Source organism: Diospyros lotus, chromosome 2 (assembly GCF_014633365.1).
Source record: "Diospyros lotus cultivar Yz01 chromosome 2, ASM1463336v1, whole genome shotgun sequence".
NCBI lineage: Eukaryota > Viridiplantae > Streptophyta > Magnoliopsida > Ericales > Ebenaceae > Diospyros > Diospyros lotus.
The window spans coordinates 21,105,033-21,129,796 of NC_068339.1; the positions used below are offsets into that span (position 1 = coordinate 21,105,033).

The 24,764-nt window shown below is 36.9% G+C and overlaps 1 pseudogene; it reads left to right on the forward strand.

The window, feature by feature from the left end:
- The first annotated feature begins 19,659 nt into the window (after positions 1–19,659).
- LOC127794704 (NAD(P)H-quinone oxidoreductase chain 4, chloroplastic-like) lies at positions 19,660–21,036 on the forward strand (annotated as a pseudogene).
- The last annotated feature ends 3,728 nt before the right edge of the window (positions 21,037–24,764 follow it).

A 24,764-nucleotide genomic window follows, 5' to 3' on the forward strand; every position in this document is an offset into this window, starting at 1 on the left:
AGAATAGTGACATCATGCCTCAAGCTTACTTTTTATCATTATTCTTTCGTTACCTTTTCACCTTTAATTTTTACAACATTCTAAAAGATAGATGGCCTCTTCCAATATCAACAATTTTATCGACAATACCATCAATCCAAATGGTGAGGAAAATCCCAACACTGTTCCACCTCTTGTCCCACCCACACCATCGTCGTATGCCAAGTTGTTTCCTGATATATCCAAGATCGAGGTTTTTGATGATAACAATTTCAAACGGTGGCAAGAAATAGTATGTTGTGCATGGAGTCACCTTCGTGTTTGTTGAGTTATATGGTTATAGTCTAGGGTTAATCCTATAATAGAGCCCATGGCCCATTGTATTTGTATATATATATATGTGCATAGTCTATGGATTTAATTAAGTGATTTTATACATATTAAAAGCTAGGTTTATTTCCTAAGCTTCATATGGTATCAGAGCCAAAATAAAAACCATAGTTTTTAATACAAACCCTAACAGCCACCACACAAACCCTAGCCGCCGTCGCCGCCGTAGCTGCTGCTTGCCATCGCCACCGCCCACATCACCAACGAACACCGTCGATCGCGTCGCCACCGATCGCCGCAGCCTGCCATGCCACCGCCGTTGCCGCCCACTGTGTTTATATCGCGCGCGCTACTGGTCAATTGTGGGTCTTCACCGTCCGGCCACCAGTCACGCACACCACCACCGTCGTTGTGTTCCCCGACCTCCGATCTGTTGACCCCCGGAGAATCATCATCGTTGCCGCCACCACGTGCTGCCACGCGCCGCCTGTCTCGCACTGTTCACAGAGACTGTTTTGCTCCGATCTCTCTCACCAGTGCTCCGATCACAATGCCGTCTTCACCATTGGACTCGCCTCCTTCAGTCTATCCTAGCCCAGGTGGTTTCGTCACCATCCGCTGCCATCCGCGGTCGCCGGTCACCGGCATTCGCTATCTGCCGTCGCTCCAGCGCACCTGTTCTTTGTGCTGAATTATCCAGCCTTTATTTTTGGTTTATTTAACCCTTTGATTGCAGATCTGTTGATCTTGTAGGGCTCTCTTTTATCCAACATGGCTGGTACTAGTAAATCTAGCTCATTTTCTGGTATTTTGTCTCCCTCTCTAGCTATTGTTATTAAGAAGTTGATGGGTAGTTCCAATTATATCTCTTGTGTAACACCCCAATTCCCGGGAGGGCGTTACGTAACGTAAGATTTCGGAGATATTTTTTTTTCCAGCAAACAACAGAAACTCAACATAAATCGTTCCCCGAAGATCCCGTTACACCTTCTCAGTATATCAACTATGAACCATCAATAACTAAGACAGGTTCACCAATACAAATGCGGAAGCTAGATCGAAACATTAACAGGTCATAACCGAAACCACTTTATTTATAATATAAAGCTGAGCCAACGTTTACATGATGTTTTCAAAATAAACAACATAACTGAAAACGACATAAAGTAAACTATCCACTAATTGTCGTCATTCCTCGACAATCCCCTTTCCTTTCGCACCGCTGTCTTCACCTGGAACGTTTGAATATTCCAAGGATATAGTCCAAATTAGATGCTAAATCATCTAAGTGAGAGTTCAAAATCACATTTTTCATGAATGAATGCAAGACATGAAATAAACCAATACACCTGGTAAGCCCTAGCCCAAGAGAATCCCCAGAGCTTAACCCTACCACGGGAAAAGAGCAATCTCTCTAAAAGCTATGCCACCATACCGACTCGATGACACGACGAATGGGGCTGCCAACGCATCTCACCAAAATACGTTCCCACCTTAAGCATCCAGGAACCACCATACAATCCCAACACCAAAATTTTACATGGACCACCTAGTTATTCTAGTGCAACTTCCCTGGCCAAACGGCCTGGCATGGAAACCAAGGCAGCTATCCTGACATGCTCACCAGCATCAGATACCCCTATTATTCCGTCACGCCTTTGGAGAATTACGGCTACACTATCTAGACAACATCTTAGGCTGACATCTCACATGAACAACACAGTATGGACCACCTAGTCGTCCTAGTGCAACTTCCCTGACCAAACGATCTGGCACGGAGACCAAAGCGGCTATCCTGACATGCACACCTAGTATCAGATACCCCTATTATTCCGTCACGCTCTTGGAGAATTATGGCTACACTATCCAGACATCTTAGGCTGACATTCCATACGTACGCACAAAACGCGAGACAATGCCACATTTCACAATTCAATGCATCATATAAACAACAGCTTTATAAAATGCAATGCACAATTTCAAAACATTTAGGGATGAACCTCCCTCATAAAACCAATCGTCACCGGTTACCGTTTCAATGCACAAAACCATTTTGCATGAAATCACACACATGTTCAGATAGAACAAGTACAATAAATCAAGTTTTTGGGGGCGAACACTCACCTCGAACGAAACTCAGAACACCTCGAATCTTGTGCCCAACCTCGATTTTTGTGTAACTCCTCAAGTATTTTGATCAAACCACCTTCTTACACGCCCTTACGCGCTGCCTAAGTTCTCTGCATGTGTGATGCTTTGCATATGCTTAAAAAGCCCTCTATCCACTAAACCCAAAGCACTCTTGTCTAGCACGAACTTCTCACAATTTCGAATGAGAAACCTTTGATTAGGAACCCCTATTTATAGGTTTTGGAAACTTAGCCACCAAGAAATATATATTATGCAATCATTTCAAATCTTCCAAAATCTTTTACAATCATTTCAAATCTTCTAAAGATCTTCTGCAATCATTGTAAATCTTCCAAGATATTATATAATCATTACCAAATCTTCTAAGATATTCTGCAATCATTCCAAATCTTCTAAGATTTTATATAATCATTACCAAATCTTCTAAGATATTATGCAATCATTCTAAATCTTCTAAGATTTTATATAATCATTATCAAATCTTCTAAGATATTCTGCAATCATTCTAAATCTTCCAAGATATTATATAATCATTAATATCCGAATCAAATCTTATTCAAATCAAATATTTATCCAAATCAAATCATATCCAACAAAATCTTATCCAATCAAATTTTATCCAAATCTTATCCTTAAAATCATCATGAGCCTTCATCTTATCTCTAACGTTATCATGAGCCTTTATCTTATCTCTAATGTTATTTATGAGGATTTTCTTGAATCTCCCAAATGCCCTTAGAAAAAAAGTTTCAATAATTACACTTTGGCTCGAACTTTTGGATAATTACGCTTTGACCCTTTTCAACATGGTCCTTGGACTAATTTTTAATTATATTTTAGTCCCTGAAGAATGGATTAATTACGCTAATACCCTTGATTTTTAGGTAAATTACACTTTTACCCGAATCTCAAAAATTACGATTTTGCCCATGGCTCAGAAATTGAACTTTTGTCTCCAAACATCCACAATCCTTTAAAATATCATATTTCTTCAAGTATCTAAATCTAAAAATCTCAAGTATTACATCCCTTATGATTATTCAGTTTTCTCAACCTGGTTGATAGTTACACTGGAAACTATTTCCGATCTAACTTCTTTTGATGCCTAAAATCATAACTCAAATCACTCGTCCTTACTATTCCATTTTCCTTAATCATCTAGGGTCCAGGGTACTCCCTCTGGTCGATTCGAAAATTAGTTAATTAAATTCTCAAATTGATTTTCAGTTCCTTGAACTTACTTAACACTTTGCAACATGAGGTATTACATCTTGGTCCAAGGCGGTTGAACTATGGTGTATGGGTCAAGACTTACAGGATCATCTAACTACCAAGGCCGAGAATGTGACCACAAACAAACCCGAGTGGCAAAGAGCTGATGCTCTGTTGTGCAGTCTCCTATGGCAGTCAATTGATCCCCCTTTTCATCCGATCTATACTAACTATACCACGTGTTGTGAATTGTGGGTTCAGGCCAAGGCGTTATACACTAATGACATTCAACGCCTGTATTCAGTGGTGTCTAATCTGCTCAGTTTACGACAATAGGGTTTGACTCTTCCTGATTTTCTTGGTCGGATGGCCTCTATTAAAGCTGAATTTAACTCCTTGTTACCTGCTGGTAAGACTGCTGCAGAGGATCTAGCTCAGCGGGATAAGTTCTTCATTGTGTGTACTCTTGCTGCCATTGGTCCTGAGCTTGCTCTTGTTCGTGATCAGATTCTTGCTAGTCCTACTATACCTACTATGGATGAAGTGTATTCTCGTCTTCTTTAGGTTTCATCTGTTCCTACAATGCCTCCCTCTTCTGCAGGTGATCATTCAGTCATGGCTTCTCAGGTTCAGAGTACTGGCGAACAGGGCGGAGATCGTGGTAATTAGGGAAAACGCCCCAAGTGTAACTATTGTCACAAGTGGGGGCATACTAAGGAATAGTGTTATAAATTACATGGTCGCCCTCCTCGTGTTAATGTTACTCATGCTGATGGTTCTCGATCTGAGTCCTTTGATGGTCATCCACCGCAATACGTCCTTCTCACTGGGGCTGACTATGATGAGTATCTCAAGTATAAGACGTCCCAGTAAACCTCATCCACAGTTGCTACTATTGCCCACTCTGGTGATTCCACTACCTGTCTCGCTCAATCTTCCTCTTTGGAACCATGGGTCCTGGACTCAGGTGCTTCTAAGCATATCTCTGATAATCCCCATTTGTTCTCTCATTTTACTAATTCTATTTCTTTACCTTCTGTAACATTAGCTAATGGGTCCAAAGCGGTTGCTAAAGCTATTGGCACTGCCAAACCCTTACCTTCTCTGCCTTTAGATTCTGTCATTTATCTTCCTCATTGTCCATTTAATCTTGTCTTTGTTAGTAAACTTACGCGTGCCTTAAATTGTTCTATCACCTTTGATGATCATTCTGTTACTATCCAGGATTGCGGTACGAGACAGATTATTAGCGTCAGATGTGAGTGCAGGGTCTTTATCATTTCAACCTTCCTGCATCGCCTATTGCTTGCTCGGTGACTGAGTCTTCTGCTTTTCTCCACAATCGTTTGGGACATCCTAGTTTGGCTAAGTTTCAGAAGATGATCCCCAGTTTATCTAGTTTGTCGTCTTTTCATTGTGAGTCTTATCAACTTGGAAAACAGTCTCGCACTTCTTTTCCAAAGCGTGTCAATAATTGGGCTGTGTCCCCGTTTTCTTTAGTTCATTCTGATGTCTGGGGTCCTAGTCGTGTCATGTCTGTTTTGGGTTTTCAATATTTTGTAACGTTTATCGACGATTATTCTCGTTGCACATGGTTATATTTAATGAAAAATCGTTCTGAGTTATTCTCAATTTTTGAATCCTTTTGTGCTGAAATCAAAACGCAATTTCATACCTCTGTCCAAGTATTGCGCAGTGATAATGCCCCTGAGTATTTTTCTATTCCCTTTACTACCTTTATGTTTTCTCAGGGGATCTTGCATCAGTCGTCTTGTGCATATACACCACAGCAGAATGGAGTTGCTGAGCGTAAAAACAGACATTTGATTGAAACTGCTCGCATTCTTATTCTACATTATCATGTCCCCTTTCGCTTTTGGGCTGAAACTGTCCTTGCTGCTTGCTATCTCATTAACAGGATGCCCTCATCGGTTCTTTAGCACCAAATTTCTCACTCTCTCTTGTTTCCTAATCAACCATTATATATTCTTCCTCCACGTGTCTTTGGTTGCATCTGTTTTGTCCATAATTTGTCTCCCAGTCATGATAAATTGTCTGCTCGGTCCATCAAGTGCATTTTTCTTGGTTACTCTCGCATTCAGAAGGGTTATCGGTGTTATTTTCCTGACACTCGCCGCTATTTTCTTTCGACTGATGTTACCTTCTTTGAGTCGTCTCATTTCTACTATTCACCTCATTCCGAGTGTCAACCCATTTCTGAGGCCATCCCTCTTCCCGCGAGTCCTCCTGCTCCTATTCTCCCTATTCTTTCTTCTACCCCATTGTAGGTTTATCATCGGCATCATCAGCCTCGGTCTCCTCCTGGTGGAGATGTTGCTCCTGCGCCTTCTCCCGCATCTCCTACTACTTCAACGACTCCTGCTGCCTCACATCCTGCTCCAGTCTCTCCACCTGCCGCGGTCTTGCCTTCTGAGGATCTTCTTCCTATTACCCTTCGAAAAGGTACCTGTTCTTCTCACAATCCTCACCCCATTTATAATTTTCTTAGCTATCACCGTCTCTCGTCTCCTTTTTGTGCTTTTGTGTCTTCCTTATCCTCTGTTTCAGTACCTAAGATTGTTAGTGAGGCACTTTCTGATCCGGGGTGGCGACAAGCAATGGTGGATGAGATGATTGCTTTGCATTCCAATGGTAGTTTGGATTTGGTTCCTTTACCCCCAGGGAAATCTCTTGTCGGCTGTCGGTGGATCTATACTGTCAGGGTGGGTCCTGATGGGCAGGTTGATCGCCTCAAGGCTCGTTTGGTTGCCAAAGGGTATACTCAGGTTTATGGCCTTGACTATGGTGACACTTTTTCCCCTGTTGCTAAGATGTCCTCTGTGCGTTTGTTTCTCTCTATAGCAGTTATGCGCCACTAGCCGTTGTATCAACTAGACATTAAGAATGCCTTTTTACATGGTGAGCTTCAGGAGGAGATTTATATGGAGCAACTTTCTGGGTTTGTTGCTCAGGGGGAGTCTGGGTAGGTTTGTAAACTCCGTCGCTCACTATATGGGTTGAAGCAGTCTCCTCAAGCTTGGTTTGATCGTTTCAGTGCTGTTATTCAAGACTTTGGTATGACTTGTAGTGAGTCTGATCATTCGATTTTTTATAAACACACATCACATGGGAGGTGTATATATTTGGTTATCTATGTGGATGATATTGTTATTACTAGTGATGATCGGGATGGTATTATTCAGTTGAAGAAACATCTTTTCCATCATTTTCAGACTAAGGACTTGGGGTTACTTAAATACTTTCTTGGCATAGAAGTTGCTCAGTCCAGTTCTGGTATTGTTATCTCTTAATGGAAGTATGTGTTAGACATTCTGGAAAAAACTGGGATGCTTGATTGTAAACCTATAGATTCTCCTATGGACCCTAATGTAAAGCTCTTACCAGGATAGGGGGACCTTCTTACTGATCCTGGAAGATACTGCAAGGTAGTCGGAAAACTTAATTATCTCACTATCACTCGCCCAGATATTTCTTTCTCAGTTAGTGTTGTCAGTCAGTTTTTACAGTCTCCTTGTGATAGCCATTGGGATGCGGTAGTCCAGATTCTCAGGTATATTAAGGGAGCTCTAGGTAGAGGACTATTGTATGAGGACAGAGGTCATACTTGAGTAGTCGGATATTCTGATGCTGATTGGGCAGGTTCTTCTTTTGACAGACGGTCTACTTCAGGATATTGTGTTCTGGTTGGAGGAAACCTAGAATCTTGGAAAAATAAGAAGCAGGAGGTTGTTGCTAGGTCGAGTGCCGAAGCAGAATATCGTGCTATGGCCTTGGCAACGTGTGAACTTATCTAGTTAAAACAATTGCTTCAGGAGCTCAAGTTTGAGGAGATATCACAGATGAGATTAATTTGCGACAATCAAGCTGCATTACATATTGCTTCCAATCCAGTCTTTCATGAGAGGACCAAACATATCGAGATAGATTGTCACTTCATCCGAGAGAAGATTTTATCTGGCTGTATTACCACAGATTTCGTCAATTCCAATGACCAGTTAGAAGATGTTTTCACTAAGTCTCTCAGGGGTCCTCGAATTGAGTATATTTGTAGCAAGCTTGGCGCATATGATATATATGCTCCAGCTTGAGGGGGAGTGTTGAGTTATATGGTTATAGTCTAGGGTTAATCCTATGATAGATCCCATGGCCCATTGTATTTGTATATATATATATATATATAGGTGTATAGTCTATGGATTTAATTAAGTGATTTTATACATATTAAAAGCTAGGTTTATTTCCTAAGCTTCACAGTGTTAATCGGATCCAAACCCAAAGATGGTGACAAATAATTGGAAAATTGGGTGCATGCCAACAAGGTATGTAGGTACACCATCATTAGTACCTTATCTATGATTTGTTTGATGTCTATTGTCCTTATAAAGAAGCAAATGAGATATGGAGTTCCATGATCTCCAAGTATATCACTGAAGATGTCAACAAATAGAAGTTCATAATTGAAAAGTACTACTGATGGGAGATGATAGAAGACAAAGACATCAAAGTCCAAATCAACAAGTACCAACGGTTGCTGGAAGATCTGAAAGTTGAAAAGATCAACTTGCCAAAAGAATTTATAGTTGGGTTGCTAATTGAAAAGTTGCCCAAGTCTTAAAATGACTACAAGCAACAACTCAAGCATAAGCACAAGCAACTGTTGCTGTCAGATCTCATAGTCCACATTATCATTAAAGACAAAAATCGAAAGGAACTGAACGCTGCTAAAGGAAAAAAGATTGCTCCAAATGCCAACTTGGTGCAAGGGAAAGATAACAACTACAACTACAACAACATATATTTCAATAAAAATTCCAAGTCTGATTTGAAGCCCAAATTACTAACCCTAACTTTAAGAAAAAGAAGGACAATTATTTTGTTTGTGGGAAACCAGGTCACCATGCACCTCAATGCTGAAAGAGAGTGAGAAATGGCAATCCTACTAAGGCTAATTTGGTCTAAGTAGATGATAATGAAATAATAGTTGAAGTAATTTCTCAAGTAAATCTCATGGCTAACACGAATAAATGGGTGGTAAGACTTTAGGTATATCTCTACAAACAAAAATGCTTTTTCCTCTTACACACTTGTAGGGGATGGAGAAGAAAATGTGTACTTGGACAACTCAAGGACTATACAAGTTATTGGAAAATGCAAGGTTCTTCTCAAGTTGATCTCAGGGAAAACTTCGGCTTTGCAAGATGTGCTACATGTTCCAAACATGAAGACAAACCTAGTTTCTATTGCTCTTTTGGGTAAAGTACTGGGAGTTAAAGTGTCATTTGAATCTAATAAAATTGTAAAAACAAAGAATAATGTTTTTGTGGGAAAGGGTTACTATGATCAGGGTTTATTTTGTTCTTAATGTCTCTGAAGTAATGAATAATAATATTAGTTCTTGGAAACAACACAAACGTTAGGATTAATTTATGAAATTAGTGACTCGTGCATGAATAAATGTGACATTTGTGTTGAAGCTAAGCTAACTAGAAAATCATGCATTTATATAGAAACAGAATCTGAACTATTAAATTTGATACATACTGACTTGAAAGACTTGAAATAAACTATGACTAGAGGTGGCAAGATATATTATATAACCTTTATTAATGATTGCTCTAGATACACTAAGGTGTATTTGCTCATAAACAAAGACAAGGCTTTTAGCATGTTTCTTTCCTATAAGGCAAAAGTAGAAAATCAATTAAATAGAAAAATTAAAAGAGTTAGATCAGATAGAAGGGTGAATACATAATGATAAATGATTTTTATGAGAATGGAGGAATTATACATGAAATTACTCTTCTTTATTCCCCCGAATCTAATGGTGTAGTTGAAAGGAAAATCAGAATATTAAAAAAAATGATGAATGATATGCTAAAAATTAGTTCTAATGCAACTGATAATCATTAGGGCGAAGCTATTTTATTTGCATGCTATTTACAAAATAGAATTCCTTATAGTAAAACTCCCTATGAGTTATGAAAGGTCTACCCTCATAACTTGAAATATTTAAAAGTATGGCGTGTCTTGCCAAGTTTATGTTTCTTGAACCTTAAAAAAAAAAAAAATAGGCTCTAAAACTTCTGATTGTTTGTTTATTAGTTATGCTGATCATAGTGCTGCATATAGATTTATAGCATTGAAAAGTGATGTACTTGAATACAACACTATTGTTGAAACAAAAAATGCTAAATTTTTTGAAAATATTTTTCCTTTGAAATTGTTACTATTTCTACTTTACCTTCTGAAAATTGATACTATTTCTACTTAAATACAACACTATTGTTGAAACAAAAAATGTTGAATTTTTTGAAAATATTTTTCCTATGAAAATTGATACTATTTCTACTTTACCTTCTGAAAAGATTGATGTAGAAAATGTTAAGTCTAGTTTAAGAAAAAGTAAAAAGACCAAGAAAATAGTCTTTTTTTGGGAATGATTTTTGTACATATTGTTATATGTTTTCATATAGTAAGCTGAAAGACGCTCATCAGAATTAGTTGAGTTCTAGGGTAGTTGGTTAGAAAAGTTCTAACGATAACTACCTAACTTCCAACAAGAACTATCGATTTTCTTATACTGTAATGTCCACCCCTATGTCCTATAAATAGAGGGTTGGGTCGCACAAATTGGCATAGAAACAAACAAGTGTTATTCAAGAGAAAAAAACTTAGAATTGAGTAGTCTTTGTAATCTCTAGCGTGTGTACTCAAGTATGGATATGGGGTACTTATTTATTAAAGAACCAATAAAGATTTTATCAGGGCCCGCTTCCGGATATACCTGCTAGCATAGGACATCTGAAAGATAGTCCTTCCAAATTGGAACACAAAAATATACATATCCAAAAACTTCATATTATAAACATGCTCACTTTTAATATGAGCGATAACCATTCTTACAACATTTCTTAAGGCTTTTAAAGCCATACATTTCTCAAAATAACAAAGGGCGCCATTAACATACAAAAAATGATTGACCTTTGACACTGGCCCTCCACACAAATCCCAAAATCTTTAGGTCGGGGGAGATCTCTGTATACGTCTAAAATCAACTTCAAGTCCCACTAGATTCCCCTTTTGCTATAGATTTTTCCTTACCTGGATTGACAACAAGAAAACAAATGAGCCACAATGTAACACCCCGCCTTGCCAGACGTGTTACTATAATGGTATTTTTGGGAATCTTTTTTTTTTTTCCAAGTTCATCATGCGCGGTGATTTCAAGAACAATCTTCACATGCAGATAACGAATCCTGAGAACCCCAGTCCTGCCCGTTTAACTAATAAGATCAATAATCTTAACAATTAAACGAGACATTTTATAACGCAGTGGATATATTAACGTCAAAATACCATGGTCTACCACGAGTTCATACAAGGTGTTTTTACATTGAAACACTTATTACAAAACTACCAAATGATAACAACATTATCATACCATCGTTCATACATAACCAGAATACATACTAAAGTTTCCAAAGTGATATAATAACTAGCAAGCTAAACACCGTAGATCTCATCTGGCTGCGTCCTCGCCCTCGCAGTAGTCCCTGGCTGGAACGTTTGGATGTTCCAGGGGGATAACCCAGATTAGATGATAAAACATCTAAGTTTTGGCATGAAACAGCTTACATAATGCATGAAAAACATACGAGTATGGCATACACAGACAAAACGACAACATGCAAACACATCTAACTTGAGAAATCTCCCTGACATACTCAACCTCCCGTGGAAATCCATTCAACACACTGTGGGGGTTGTCCTTGCCGCGACATACCTAATCTCTCGAGTGCCCTACCGTGTCACTTGTTCACTTGGATTAACCTTGTCTCATTTTCAAGAAGACCCCATCCCGTCCCATACGGACCCAACAACGACATGAAAACAAATACCCCGATGATATGAAAATCACACGCCATGCACTGACTCTTTTGCAAGTAAAAACAGTCGATGCAATATACCACATGATCAAAATGCAAATGATGCCATATATACATGAATAAAACGCATAAGCATAACATCCCGAGTTCTGGTAAGACCGTTCACCTGAACTCACTACACTTACACCAAGACATTTTCAAAACAAGGGTAAAACTAGAGTCAGACCACTCACCTCGAACGCATTCAGAATGCCTCGATCCTCGTGCAACGCCTCAATTTGAGTGCCAAATCGGAATCACTTAAACTTACACTCAACCTCGATTCACAACACTTCCTAAACACCATATTTAATTAAGGAAACATTAAAATCCATTTTCCTTAATTTTTCATAATTTTCTCTATTTTTCTCCTATTTTTCACCTCGATAATTCAAAAATAATTATCTCCTCAGACATTTTCCAAAATATTTCAACACAATAATTCCTAAAATAATTAAATAAAAATACTGGAAGAAAGTTACCAGATTGCCCCTATCACACGCGCCCTGCGCATGAAAGCTGGTGCGTGTAGCCACGCGCCACCGTCTTCTCCAATTCTCTGGCCGTCGACTACAGCTCCGATGGCCACAAAAGTGGTACCCCCTTGAAGCCCATGAAGAATCGATCACGTTGGTACCGGTTTCAGGTTGAAAGGCCACCAAAAAATGCCTCGAATGACGAGTTGCAGGTCTGGCAAGACAGACCACCACCCGATCTCGACCGAGCTTCAATCGGCCTCTACACTTGATGAAAATGCTCCCAAAATCTTCCCCTTGATGCAAGCACCTATAGCCCCCTAACCACTCCCTCAAAAACATCCAAAATCGTGATCAATTTGCTTTCCAAGTTTCGGCCAAAACCCTTGCTATTTATAGCAAAAATCCGGCCAAGTTCCGACCAATCAGCGGCCAAGGCTTGGTCCCCAAGCCAGCCCACGCTGTATATGACCTCCCCCAGCCCCTCCTCGGCTATCCCATTGCCGAGATCAGCCTCCACATGCGGAGATTTGCGGCGGCCGATTTTCAGGTGCTGTGTTCACACTATTGAACTTTGGTTTATTACACTTTCACCCCCTTGCTTTCATCAAATCTCATTTTGGCCTTTCTCATGTACCCTTGAACTATCTAATACCACTATCAAGGCCCAAAAGTTTAGTACATCTCATTTGACTCCCAAAATTTTTGAAAAATTACCGTTTTGACCTCCCTCAGGCAAATTTAGAAAATTGCACTTAGGCCCGATCGATCGTTTTGACCTTAAATTCATTCGTTTCAACCTGAAATCACTTAAGGGTTGTTCTATACATAAAATATAGGTCTTTGACACGCTCCGTTGACTTTTCGGATGTCTCCTACGTTTATTCAGTTTTCTCAGCCCGGTCGATAGCTGTACCAAAAACTGTTCCCGATCCAATTTCTTTCATAACTAAAAATCATAATTCGTATCACTCGTCAATACTATACCATTTTCCTTGGCTATCTAGGGTCCAGGGTACTCCCTCCAGTTGATTTGGTCATCTAAAGCTGCATTTGTGTACCCTATAGCCTTATTATTTCGATAATTCCACTTATATCCTTTATCAAATACCATTTTTAGCCTCAAATCATTCCCGGGTATTACACACAAGGCTCAACAAGCATAATTATAGCAAAGGGAATAAGATAGATAGATCCCTGAAGGCATACATAAGATAAGAGTCAAGGGAAGACTACTACCTGACATTTAAAAATAAATCTTTAGATCATGCCTTCCTCATTAATAATACCTTAGAAATTTGTATTTCATCACTTAAAAACAATGCACACATTTAATTCATGGAGTGATATTCGCACAATTTTCGCAATGGCATAACATTCTTTTTCCATACATGACTCATAGCAAGAAGTCATCAACCCATGCTTATGCAACATTATTTAATGATAGAAATACATGCGTCACTTTGGCCCTCTAGGCCTACACATCCATGAGACTATGTTAATACATAAATAGCAAAATTCATTAACCACCCACAGTGGCAAGAGCATCGCCTACCGAGTTTATGGCCACCTCACCCGCGTTAGGTGCTCAATGGGATATCTTGTCTCACACTTGTGGAACTTAGTTGCAGCGCCAAAATAATAATAAGAGATGAAAATATAATGATAGCAATGCATCACACCAGATAAGAGATTTCCGTGGACATGCCAACCAAAAACATTACTTAACAATTTTCCCAAACAAGCTCGTTATGGTTAATATTGATTTAGGAAATCCTTAACTGACTCAAAACATATCCAAAGTATATGATATTATATATCAAATCGAATCCCTCAAAGTTTAGTTTATGACACTTCAAACGGATCACAATTCCGATTTCTACAACAAAAGTTATAACCAAAACAGTGAGACAAGTGCAGTATAGTCAAGTCGCAATCAACTTGACTCGAGGGAAATTCGAGTCGACTTGGGCCAAGTTGACTTGACCGCTTGGACGAGTCGACTTGGCCGAAAATGGGGAAAAGGACTAAAAAAAGAACAAGCTTCGTTCGAGTCAACTTAGGCTACTACAAGTCGACTCGACGCAACTCGGAATGCACAAAATGAATACAAAATACCCAAAACCACCCATGGCTAATCCCTTAACCCCCAAGTTTCCATTCCATGAATGAAAGATGGGGAAAAACAAGCCCCGTGGAGACCAAAAACAAGACTCCATGACCTCTTGAAGGAAACCCACATTTTTAGAAAAAGTTAGAAACAACCCACTCAACTCAAGGTTTAAAAACACCACTTGGAGATTTGAAAATATCAATTTGGTTACACATGAGGACATAATCTTGCATTAAAAGATAGAAGAAGAGAAGATGAATGCTTGGCTTTTTGATAAAAAAACTCAAGAGAAGGAGAAGCACTCCAAGATCTCCAAACCTCCCAACCTTGAGAGCTTGATTCTACCTTGGAAGAAGAAGAGAATGATGAAGAAGGAGAAGAAGAAAGAGTTTTCCAAGAGCACCAAGAAAATGAGAGAGAGAAGGAGAAGATGAATTAAAGAAGGAGCAAGAGGGCATGGCAAGCCCTCCCGCCAGCCACCTAAACCCAACCACTTTGCCCCATTTTTCCACATTTACCCCTTACACAACACACACACAACACTACTTTATCATACCCATTTTGGTCTTTGGGCTTATTTCCATTTTTATATCTTTTTTTTATTCACAATTTTGCACACAATATACATATATATAAATATATATATATATATATATTCTAAGGTGTAATACCCAGGAATGATTTGAGGTCATAAATAATATTTGATGAATGGTACAAGTGGAATTATCAAAAGAATAAGGCTTTAGGACACACTATTGCAGTCTTAAAAGACCGAAGTGGCTCGAGGGAGTACCCCGGACCTTAGATAGCCAAGGAAAATGGTATAATATCGACAAGTGATTCGAATTATGATTTTTAGTGATGAAATAAATTGGATCAGGAACAGTTTTCGATACAGCTGTTGGCCGGGCTGAGAAAATCGAATCGACATAGGAGACATTCGAAAAGTCAACGGAGCATGTTAGGGACTAATATTTTATGTATAGAACAACCCTTAAGAGATTTCGGGTTAAATTGAATGGATTTAAGGTCAAATCAATCAGTCGGGCCTAAGTGCAGTTTTTCTAAATTTACTCGAGAGAGGTCAAAACGATAATTTTTCGAAAGTTTCAAGAGTGAAATGAATAGTACAAGACTTGTGGTCCTTAGTGGTATATTTGGAAAGATCAGGGGTGTATTGGTAGGGGCTAAAATGTCAAATGAAGAAATCAGGGGGTGAAAATGCAATTTAGCAAAATTTTGCAATGTGAATGCAAGGGAGAAAACGGCCGCCGCACTGCCGCCGCACGTGGCCGCTGTTTCCGGTGATGGGACGGCCGAAGCTTGCTTGGGGAAGGTCGTATACGGCCATAGGAGTCTTAGGGAGCAAGGGTTGGTCGGTGATTGGCCGGATTTTAGCCGATTTTTGGGTATGAAAGGAGGCCGCGAGTTCGAGCTTTTAAAGCATAAATCGACCAAGTTTTTGAATGTTTTTGAGCGAGTGATTAAGGGCTTTTGGTCGCGAGGAATCAAGGATCACTTTGGGATCGATTTGAAGCATTTTGGTGTATGTTTGAGGGGTGTTCGAACTTGGCCGAGGGTTGGAGGCGGTCCGCCACCGCCGACCTGCAACTGGCCGTTTGGGCCACTTTCTGGTGGCCTTTCGGCCTAAAAATGGTGCCAATGGGATCGAATCATCGAGGGCTTGAAGGGGGTGTTCTCAGATCGGTCATCGGAGGGGTCGTCGCCGGCCGGTTTTGAGGAAGAAGACGACGCCGTGGCTGCACGCGCCAGCCTCCACGCGCAGGGCGCGTGAAATGGGCATTTTGGGTATTTCTTCTTCTAGTATTTTTAATTAATTATTTTAGGATTTATTGTGTTGAAATATTTCGAAAAATAGTTGAATAAATAATTATTTTGGAATTATCGAGGAGAAAATTGGGAGAAAATAGAGAAAATTATGGAAAATTGAGGAAAATGATTTTAATGCTTCCTTAATTAAATATGGTGTTTAGGAAGTATTGTGGCTCAAGGTTGAGTATAAGTTCAAGCATTTGGGATTTGGCACCTAAATCGAGGCGTTGCACGAGGATCGAGGCAATCTGAATACATTCGAGGTGAGTGGTTTGATTCCATCTTTTCCTTGTCTTGGAAGTATTTTTAGGTGCTTGTGGTGGGTTCTAGTGAGTGGTTATACCCTCCTAGACATAGATTGTTTTACAAGGCTTTTACTTAAGATCATTGTGTCGATATTTGCTACATTGCATTAATTGTTTTATTTTAAAATGTTGGTGCATGGCGTGTAAATTTTCATATCATTTGGGGTCAAGTTTAATTGCATCGTTGGGTCCGTATGGGGCGGGATGGGGTCTACTTGAGATTGGGACAATGTTAATCCAGGTGAACGGGTGTCACACTGGGGCACTCGAGGGAATAATGTTAAACCAGGTGAACGGGTGTCACGACGGTGCACTCGAGGGATTAACGTTGGACCAGGTGAACGTGTGCCACAGTGGGGCATTCGAGGGATTAAGTATGTCAAGGTGATATCTCAAGTTAGACGTGTCTTGCATATTTACGTTTGTCTGAGTATGCCACGCTCGTGTGTCTCTCATGCATTGTATGAACTGTTTTATGCCGTCACTTAGATGTTTATCATCTAACTTGGGCTATGCCCTTGGAACGTTTAATGTTCCAGCCAGGAACTGCTGCGAGGGCAAGGATGTGGCCGGTTGAGGGCCAATGGTGCTTAGTTTGTTAAGTCGTTGTAACATTTGGAGGATTTAACATGCATTTCAAGTTGTAAATGAACAGTTGTATATAGCAATTTTATCATTTGATCTGTAATACGTATTTTGCTATGGAAATAAAATGTAAGAACTATGGTATTTTGGTATTAGTATATCCGCTGCGTTGTATTAAGACTCGTTTAGTTTAAGATTATTGATCTTGATAGTTAAACGGGCAAGACTGGGGTTCGCGGGGTTTTGTTTCTGCATGTGAAGATTGTTCTTGAAATACCGCGCGTGTTGAATTTAAAGAAAAAAAAAATGAAATCCCGAGAATACCCTTATAGTGACACGCCTGGCGGGACGGGGTGTTACACAAGGCCTACTTTCACCTATGGCCCAAGCCCATACAAGTCATATGTTGCACTTAGTGAAGCACTATTATTTTTGTGGTGACCCATCCTATACTGTAAATAGTGCTGATTAATTGAAATATACGAGGGTTGAGCTAAGCTCTTAATGAATTTCATATCCCTTATAGGTGATGTATAGTATTGCGATATACACTTGATGGATTCGCCTATATGAGTCTGGAGTGTTGCCGCTCCTATGAAATTTGTGGCCAAATTTCTAGAGTATTCATGAATTATTAGGCGTGCGCATGGGCTGTTAGCGCAAAACCATGATGAATAACAAAGGATTGTGGGGGTGTAATGTGAACAGTGGGATTTGTAATTTACAGTAAGGATTATGGTTTATAGAAAATTTTCATTTCATCATCAATCCTATAAATTACAACTTACTATTTCTAAATCTAGTTCATAGTCTAAAAAACACTAGATACGATGCATTACATTCAAATGAGATAATCTAGCATTTGATGATTTATTTTCTTATAAATCATTTGAAATATGTGGGGGATTGTTATGAAATTTATTTACATATTTCCAAAGTTTTATAAATCCTATGTTTATTATTATTATTATTTAATAATAATAATAATAATAATAATAATAATATGGTATTGACTAAATCAAGAAGATAGCCATTGATTGAGTAAAAAATCTTCATCTTGTTAAAGATCAAACCAGATGCTAGAGCAAGATTTGATAAGTAATAGTCAACAAATTGGTATTCATTTATCAATAGATTTTTTTCTTCCATTTGAACTCATTTCAATAATTCTTTTAGTTACTTTAATAGGTGCAATCGCTGTAGCTCGTCAATAATAAATCTTTAGAACTAGGAATCCAAATCAAACTTTGCTCTAGATTATCCCATTCATTTCTCTTCCATTCGATTTGAATTCATATCTAAAATCGAAATGCTTTTAGTTTAATCTATTACCAATATATTCTTTTGGTCTGTACTTGTTATATTTTAGTCAATCCAATTGGTTGAATTGCTGTTCATATTGAAATGAATTGAGATTGAAAAGGAGTTGGTTCATGATGCTCGAACATGTACTTGTTTTGAGTGCCTATTTATTTTCTATCAGTATTTATGGATTGATTACAAGTCAAAACATGGTTAGAGCCCTTATGTGTCCTGAACTTATATTGAATGCAGTTAATATCAATTTTGTAATATTTTTTTATTTTTTTTATAATCGTCAATTAAAAGGAACTATTTTCTCAATTTTTGTTATAGCTATTGAAACCACTGAAACGGCTATTGGGCTAGCAATTGTTTTGTCAATTTATCGCAACAAAAAATCAACTCGTATTAACCAATCAAATTTGTTGAATACATAGTATTCATTTTTAAAATTTGAATATTATCCATCAATTAATTTGAATTAGTCTAGTTGCTGCATAAGAGATGATCTTTTTACAAAAAGATAAGAAATCAAAGTATCTTGGCCCTCTCTCATAAGTCAATCCAGAACTAGATGGATTTGATTAGAAAAAATTCTGGTAATTTATTGATTTGTCTGGTAACTAAAACTAAATATGAGCCATTTATTAATATTAAGTTTACTAGATCGAAAATTTATGTCATTCAAAAATGTGTAGATCCAATGTCACATTTAGTAAAAATTTATGATACATGTATAGGGTGTACTCAATGTGTCCGAGCTTACCCCACAGATGTATTAGAAATGATACATTGGGATAGGTGTAAAGCTAAACAAATTGCTTCTACTCCAAGAACAAAAGATTGTGTCGGTTGTAAGAGATGTGAATCCGCTTGTCCAACGGATTTCTTGAGTGTTCGAGTTTATTTATGGCATGAAACAACTCGCAGCATGGGTCTAGCTTATTGATATGTTCCAAAAAATTCCATTTGAATTCATTTGATTTTTTTTTATCGATAAAAATCTGTGCTCGAGAATAACATATTTTTTCGAGTATGAGTTTTTCTGGTTTATGTGTATCTTATCTTTACCACGAATTATTTTTCTTGGTTAACAATAATTGTAGTTTTTCCAATATTTGCGGGTTCTTTAATTTTTTTCCTTCCCCATAGAGGCAATAGGGCCATTCATTGGTATACTATTTTTATATGTATATTAGAGCACCTTCTAACAACCTATGCATTATGTTATCATTTCCAATTGGACGATCCATTAATCCAACTAGTCGAAGATTATAAATGGATCAAATTTTTTTTATTTGCACTAGAGATTAGGAATAGATGGACTTTCTATAGGACCCATTTTATTATTGATGGGATTCATCACTACTTTAGCGGCTTGGACCATTACTCGAGATTCTCGATTATTCCATTTCTTGATGTTAGCAATGTACATCGGTCAAATAGGATTATTTTCTTCTCGAGACCTTTTACTGTTTTTCATCATGTGGGAGTTCGAATTAATTCCTATTTATTTACTTCTCTCCATGTGGGGAGGAAAGAAATGTCTGTACTCGGCTACAAAATTCATTTTGTACACTGCAGGAGGTTCTGTTTTTCTCTTAATGGGAGTTCTGGGTGTCAACTTGTATAGTTCTAATGAACTAATATTAAATTTTGAAACGTTAGCTAATCAACCGTATCATGTGGCATTAGAAATAATATTCTATATTGGATTTTTTTTATTATTTTTGCTATTAAATTATTGATTATACCCTTACATACATGGTTACCAGATACCCATGGAGAAGCGCATTACAGTACTTGTATGCTTCTAGCTAGAATCTTATTAAAAATGGGGGCATATGGCTTCGTTAGGATTAATATGGAACTATTACCTCACGCTCATTCAATATTTTCTCATTGGTTAATAATAGTAGGCACAATGCAAATAATCCATACAGCTTCAACATCTCCTGGTTAACGTAATTTAAAAAAAGAATAGCATATTCCTTTGTATCTCATATGGGTTTCATAATGATAGGAATTGGTTCAATAACCGATACGGGACTCAATGGAGCTATTTTACAAATAATCTCACATGGATTTATTGGTGTTGCATTTTTTTTCTTAGCAGGAACGAGTTATGATAGAATACATCTTGCTTATCTCGATGAAATGGACGGAATAGCTATCCCAATGCCAAAAATATTCACGATATTCAGTAGCTTTTCAATGGCTTCTCTTACCTTACCGGGTATGAGTGGTTTTGTTGCAGAATTGATAGTATTTTTTGAAATAATTACTAGCCAAAAATATCTTTTAATGCCAAAAATATTAATTACTTTTGTAATGGCAATTGGAATGATATTAACTCCTATTTATTTATTATTTATGTCATGCCAAATGTTTTATGGATACAAGTGATTTAATGCTCCAAACTCTTATTTTTTTTATTCTGGACCGCGAGTGTTGTTTGTTTCGATCTCTACTTTTTTACCCGTACTAGGTATTGGTATTTACCTTGATTTCGTTCTTTCATTATCAGTTGATAAGGTCGAAGTTATTTTATCTATTTTTTTTTAGATAGTTTTCATGAATAAAAAAAAGAACCCTATAATTTAAAAAATAGTTCGTTGTAAGAACCTATTTTTTTTCTTTTCTTAAGTTAAAGGTAAAAAAATTTCAATTTTAATCATATATGTTTCGTCGTTGTGAGAACCATGTGAATCAAGTAGTGTAGTGATTCACATGGTTCTCGCCGGCTTATACGAAGTTTTTTATATACGCTCTATTTTGTTTATATTCTTTAGAGACTTTCTTGAATTTAATTAGACATTAATGTAAAGGAACCATAACTATGTAGTCCTATTCTTAAAAGATTGACACCAAAGTTGCATATCCAAATTATAAGAAAGCTTATAGAAGCCACAATTGTAGAATTTGTGGGAGTCAATTTTCTATTTGTTCAAATATGTAAATAAATTGTGAATACGGTCCAAGTAATAAATGCCCAAATTTCCTTTGGGTCCCAATTCCAATATGATCCCCATGCTTCATTAGCACATATTGCTCCCGAAAAGATACCTATGCTTAAAAAGATAAACCCTATACTAATAACACGATAACTCCAATGATCCAATTGTTGAATCAATTGGGACCTGTAATAATTCTTAGTAGAAAAAAAAAGAAGTATTTCCAAAAAGATTGCTTCTTTCATTTATGTATTGGATTTTTTCAAAAGAAAAAGACCCAGTTAATAAATGATTGCTTTTAGAAAAAAATCTTTATGTCTTTTCGAAATGTAATAACTAGAAGTGCTACTGATAATAATGGTCCGCATAAAAGAGCCACATAACCCAATACCATCATACTTATGTGCATTATTAACCGCTCGGATTGGAGAGTAGGTATTAATATTTTAGATTGATGTATTTCAAGTACTAATAATGATCAGCATAAAAGAGCTGCATAACCCAATACCATCATACTTACGTGCATTATTAACCACTCGGATTGGAGAGCAAGTATTAATATTTTGGATTGATGCATTTCAGTTAAAAAACCCGAAGTAGTAAAGCCTTGTGTAAAAATAGCACTTGGTGTCGTTATTGCACTTAAATAATTTTTCTTTTTTTTTTAAATACAGAACCATATGAATAATGAAGAAACTCCATGAAAAGAAGATTAATGATTCATATAAATTACTTAATGGGAAATGGCCCGAATAAATCCAACAAATAACTAATAATCCTGTTATACAGAAAAAAAAAAGTAGCTATCATGCCCTTTTCTGACGAATTATATAGTTTTAATATTTCATCGACTAATTTCATTATTAAATGAATTGTAATTACAATTGAAATGATCGAAAAGGAAATATGAGTTAATATATGTTCTAAAGTTAAAAATATCATAAAAAAATATATAAATAAAATAGAAATCCCTCATTTTCAATTACGGAATGGAAATCAGCAATTGAATTCATTATAGGATCTATTCTATCTTTTTAGAAGATGATATGCCGCTACTCAGACTCGAACCGAGATGCTCTAGCACTGCTTCCTAAGAACAGAGTGTCTACCAATTTCACCATAGCGGCTTGCTCAAACTAATCCTATTCATATTCAATCGTCGATATTGAAAGAGTCAATTCACGATATTGAAAGAGTCAATTCAATGTAGTATTTTTAGGAAACATTCAAATTGATGAATAAAAATATATAGGGATTTGAAGATTCATTATTCTAGTTTAGTGTATCAGTTTTATTTAACTTAGATTTTTTGTGTAGTTTATGCTCTTATGGAATTGATCTATTGTAACTAGATAGTTCTACCTGAATAGAATTCAAAAATAAAAAAACAAAAACATTTTTTTTCATATTTATGAAATCAGATAAATGAAAAATGAATCATTAAAAAAAGAAAAAAAAATAAAATGCATTTTATTTTATCAATAAATACAAAAATAGGATCTATCTTAAATCATATAACTTCGACTCATTTTGCATAGTCAATATTCCATAAGTTTTTTTATCGATTGGGTTGAAAGCGAGAGATACATAGGGATATATAGAGTAATTCAGAGAAATAATCATTCAAAAGAAAAATGTTTTAAACTAAACTTATAATTTCAACGATTTATTAATTTTATTTTGACTAAAGATCTTCTATTTGCTCTTTTAAAGATATAGAAATAAAGAAAAAACTTTGATTATTTTGTAAATAAGTTGATGGGGAAAATTTGAATTCCCATATCAGAAATAAACAAATATACTAAAAAAAGGGTAAACTCTTGTATCTTGTGTTTATTTTCAAAGAAAAGGTTTTTTTTCGAAATAAGAATTATTATTTTACATTCTACAAAAAATTATAAGAGCGAAAGGAATTCCATTTCCTATTGATTAGTCAAAAACAGTAGGTAATGTAAATCATTAATTTTATATTCTAAATAAAATTAGCCAACTTTTTGAGTCAAGTCGATTCAAATTATTATAATTTTTGATTATTTATTTGTTTGTTGCACAAAAAAACTTTTTGAATTTTCCGTCGAAAGAGCTTTTAAGGATGCCCAATATCTTTTCATTTTCTAAATATTTTTACGAATATACTTTTTTAATAGAGAAATACGCTTTCTTGGAACTGTCATTTTAAAATTAAGAGGTTACTCATTATTCTAGTTGGATGTGAAAGCCATTTATTGTTCAAAAGGAATTGATCTTTACTATTCATTATCTATTTGTTTTTCGATAGCATTCTCTTCATAAAAAAGAAATATCAACATAATAAATATAGATATGTGAAAATCGAAATAAATATTATTCGAAATATAATAAAAGATTACTTCTAAAATGAAAAAAAAAAAGAATAGATATGTGACTTTTTTTTTCCAGTAATTGGTTAAGATCGAGGAAAGAATACGCCTAATTGAAATTTTTCAAATTTGAATCAAACTAGTAATTAATTTTAATTAAAGTATACATCACTTGATAAATGAGATTTTAGTAATTTATTGACTTAATTTTCTATTATTATATTATTAAATAAAAAAATTAAGTCAATAAAGTAACAAATATTCTAGCCGTTCCTATAAAAAAAAATCTTTTATTGAAATGAAAGCCTATTAATCAATTCCATAATAAACTAGTTAATTATTTTGACTAAATTAACTAAATGAGGAGTTCTTATTTCATTAGGTCACGTTATTGACCTTAATTGATCCTATGATTCATATCCGAATCAAGTGCTTTGTTTTAGTATTTTTCTTTATCTTGCTCTATAGATAGTGTTGTTGCCAAAATACAACAATTAAAATTTGTGATGTGGGGTCCACTCGAGCTTGGTGTCGGGTGAAGTTAGGTTGCCGTAAGAGATGTCGCCTCAAGGGAAATTGCCGCTAGGATGCTCGCCGCAAGGATTCGCCACTAGTTTGGCCATAAGGCTTCTCCACTAGCTTCACCACAAACTCTCGCCATTAGCTTTTGCCACAAGGCTTCGCCATAAGATTTGCCACAAGCTCTCGCCGCTAGCTCTTGCCACAAGCTCTCGTCGCTAGCTTTTGCCACTAGCTTCGCCGCTAGCTTTTGCCACTAGTTTCGCCGCTAGCTTTTGCCACTAGCTCTCGCCGTTAGCTCTTGCCACAAGCTCTCGCCGCTAGCTTTTTCCGCTAGCTTTTGCCACTAGCTTTGCCGCTAGCTTTTGCCACTAGCTTATGCCACAAGCTCTCGCTGCTAGCTTTTGCTACAAGCTCTCGCCGCTAGCTTTTGCCACTAGCTTCGCCGTTAGCTCTTGCTACTAGCTTCGCCGCTAGCTTTTGCCACTAGCTCATGCCACAAGCTCTCGCCGCTAGACTTTTCCTTCGCCGTTAGGCTCGCCGTAAGGATTCGACCCTGTTAATGTTGATAAAATGAGTTAGAAGGCTAGCGGGAATCTTCCCCGCGAAGGCCCTCCGATGCCAAAGTCAGTCCTGAATCCCGATGAATCTTCACAAAAAAATAGTCAAAGTGTATTTAAAGTGATAAGATTTATCGAAATTAGAAGTCCTCATTAATGT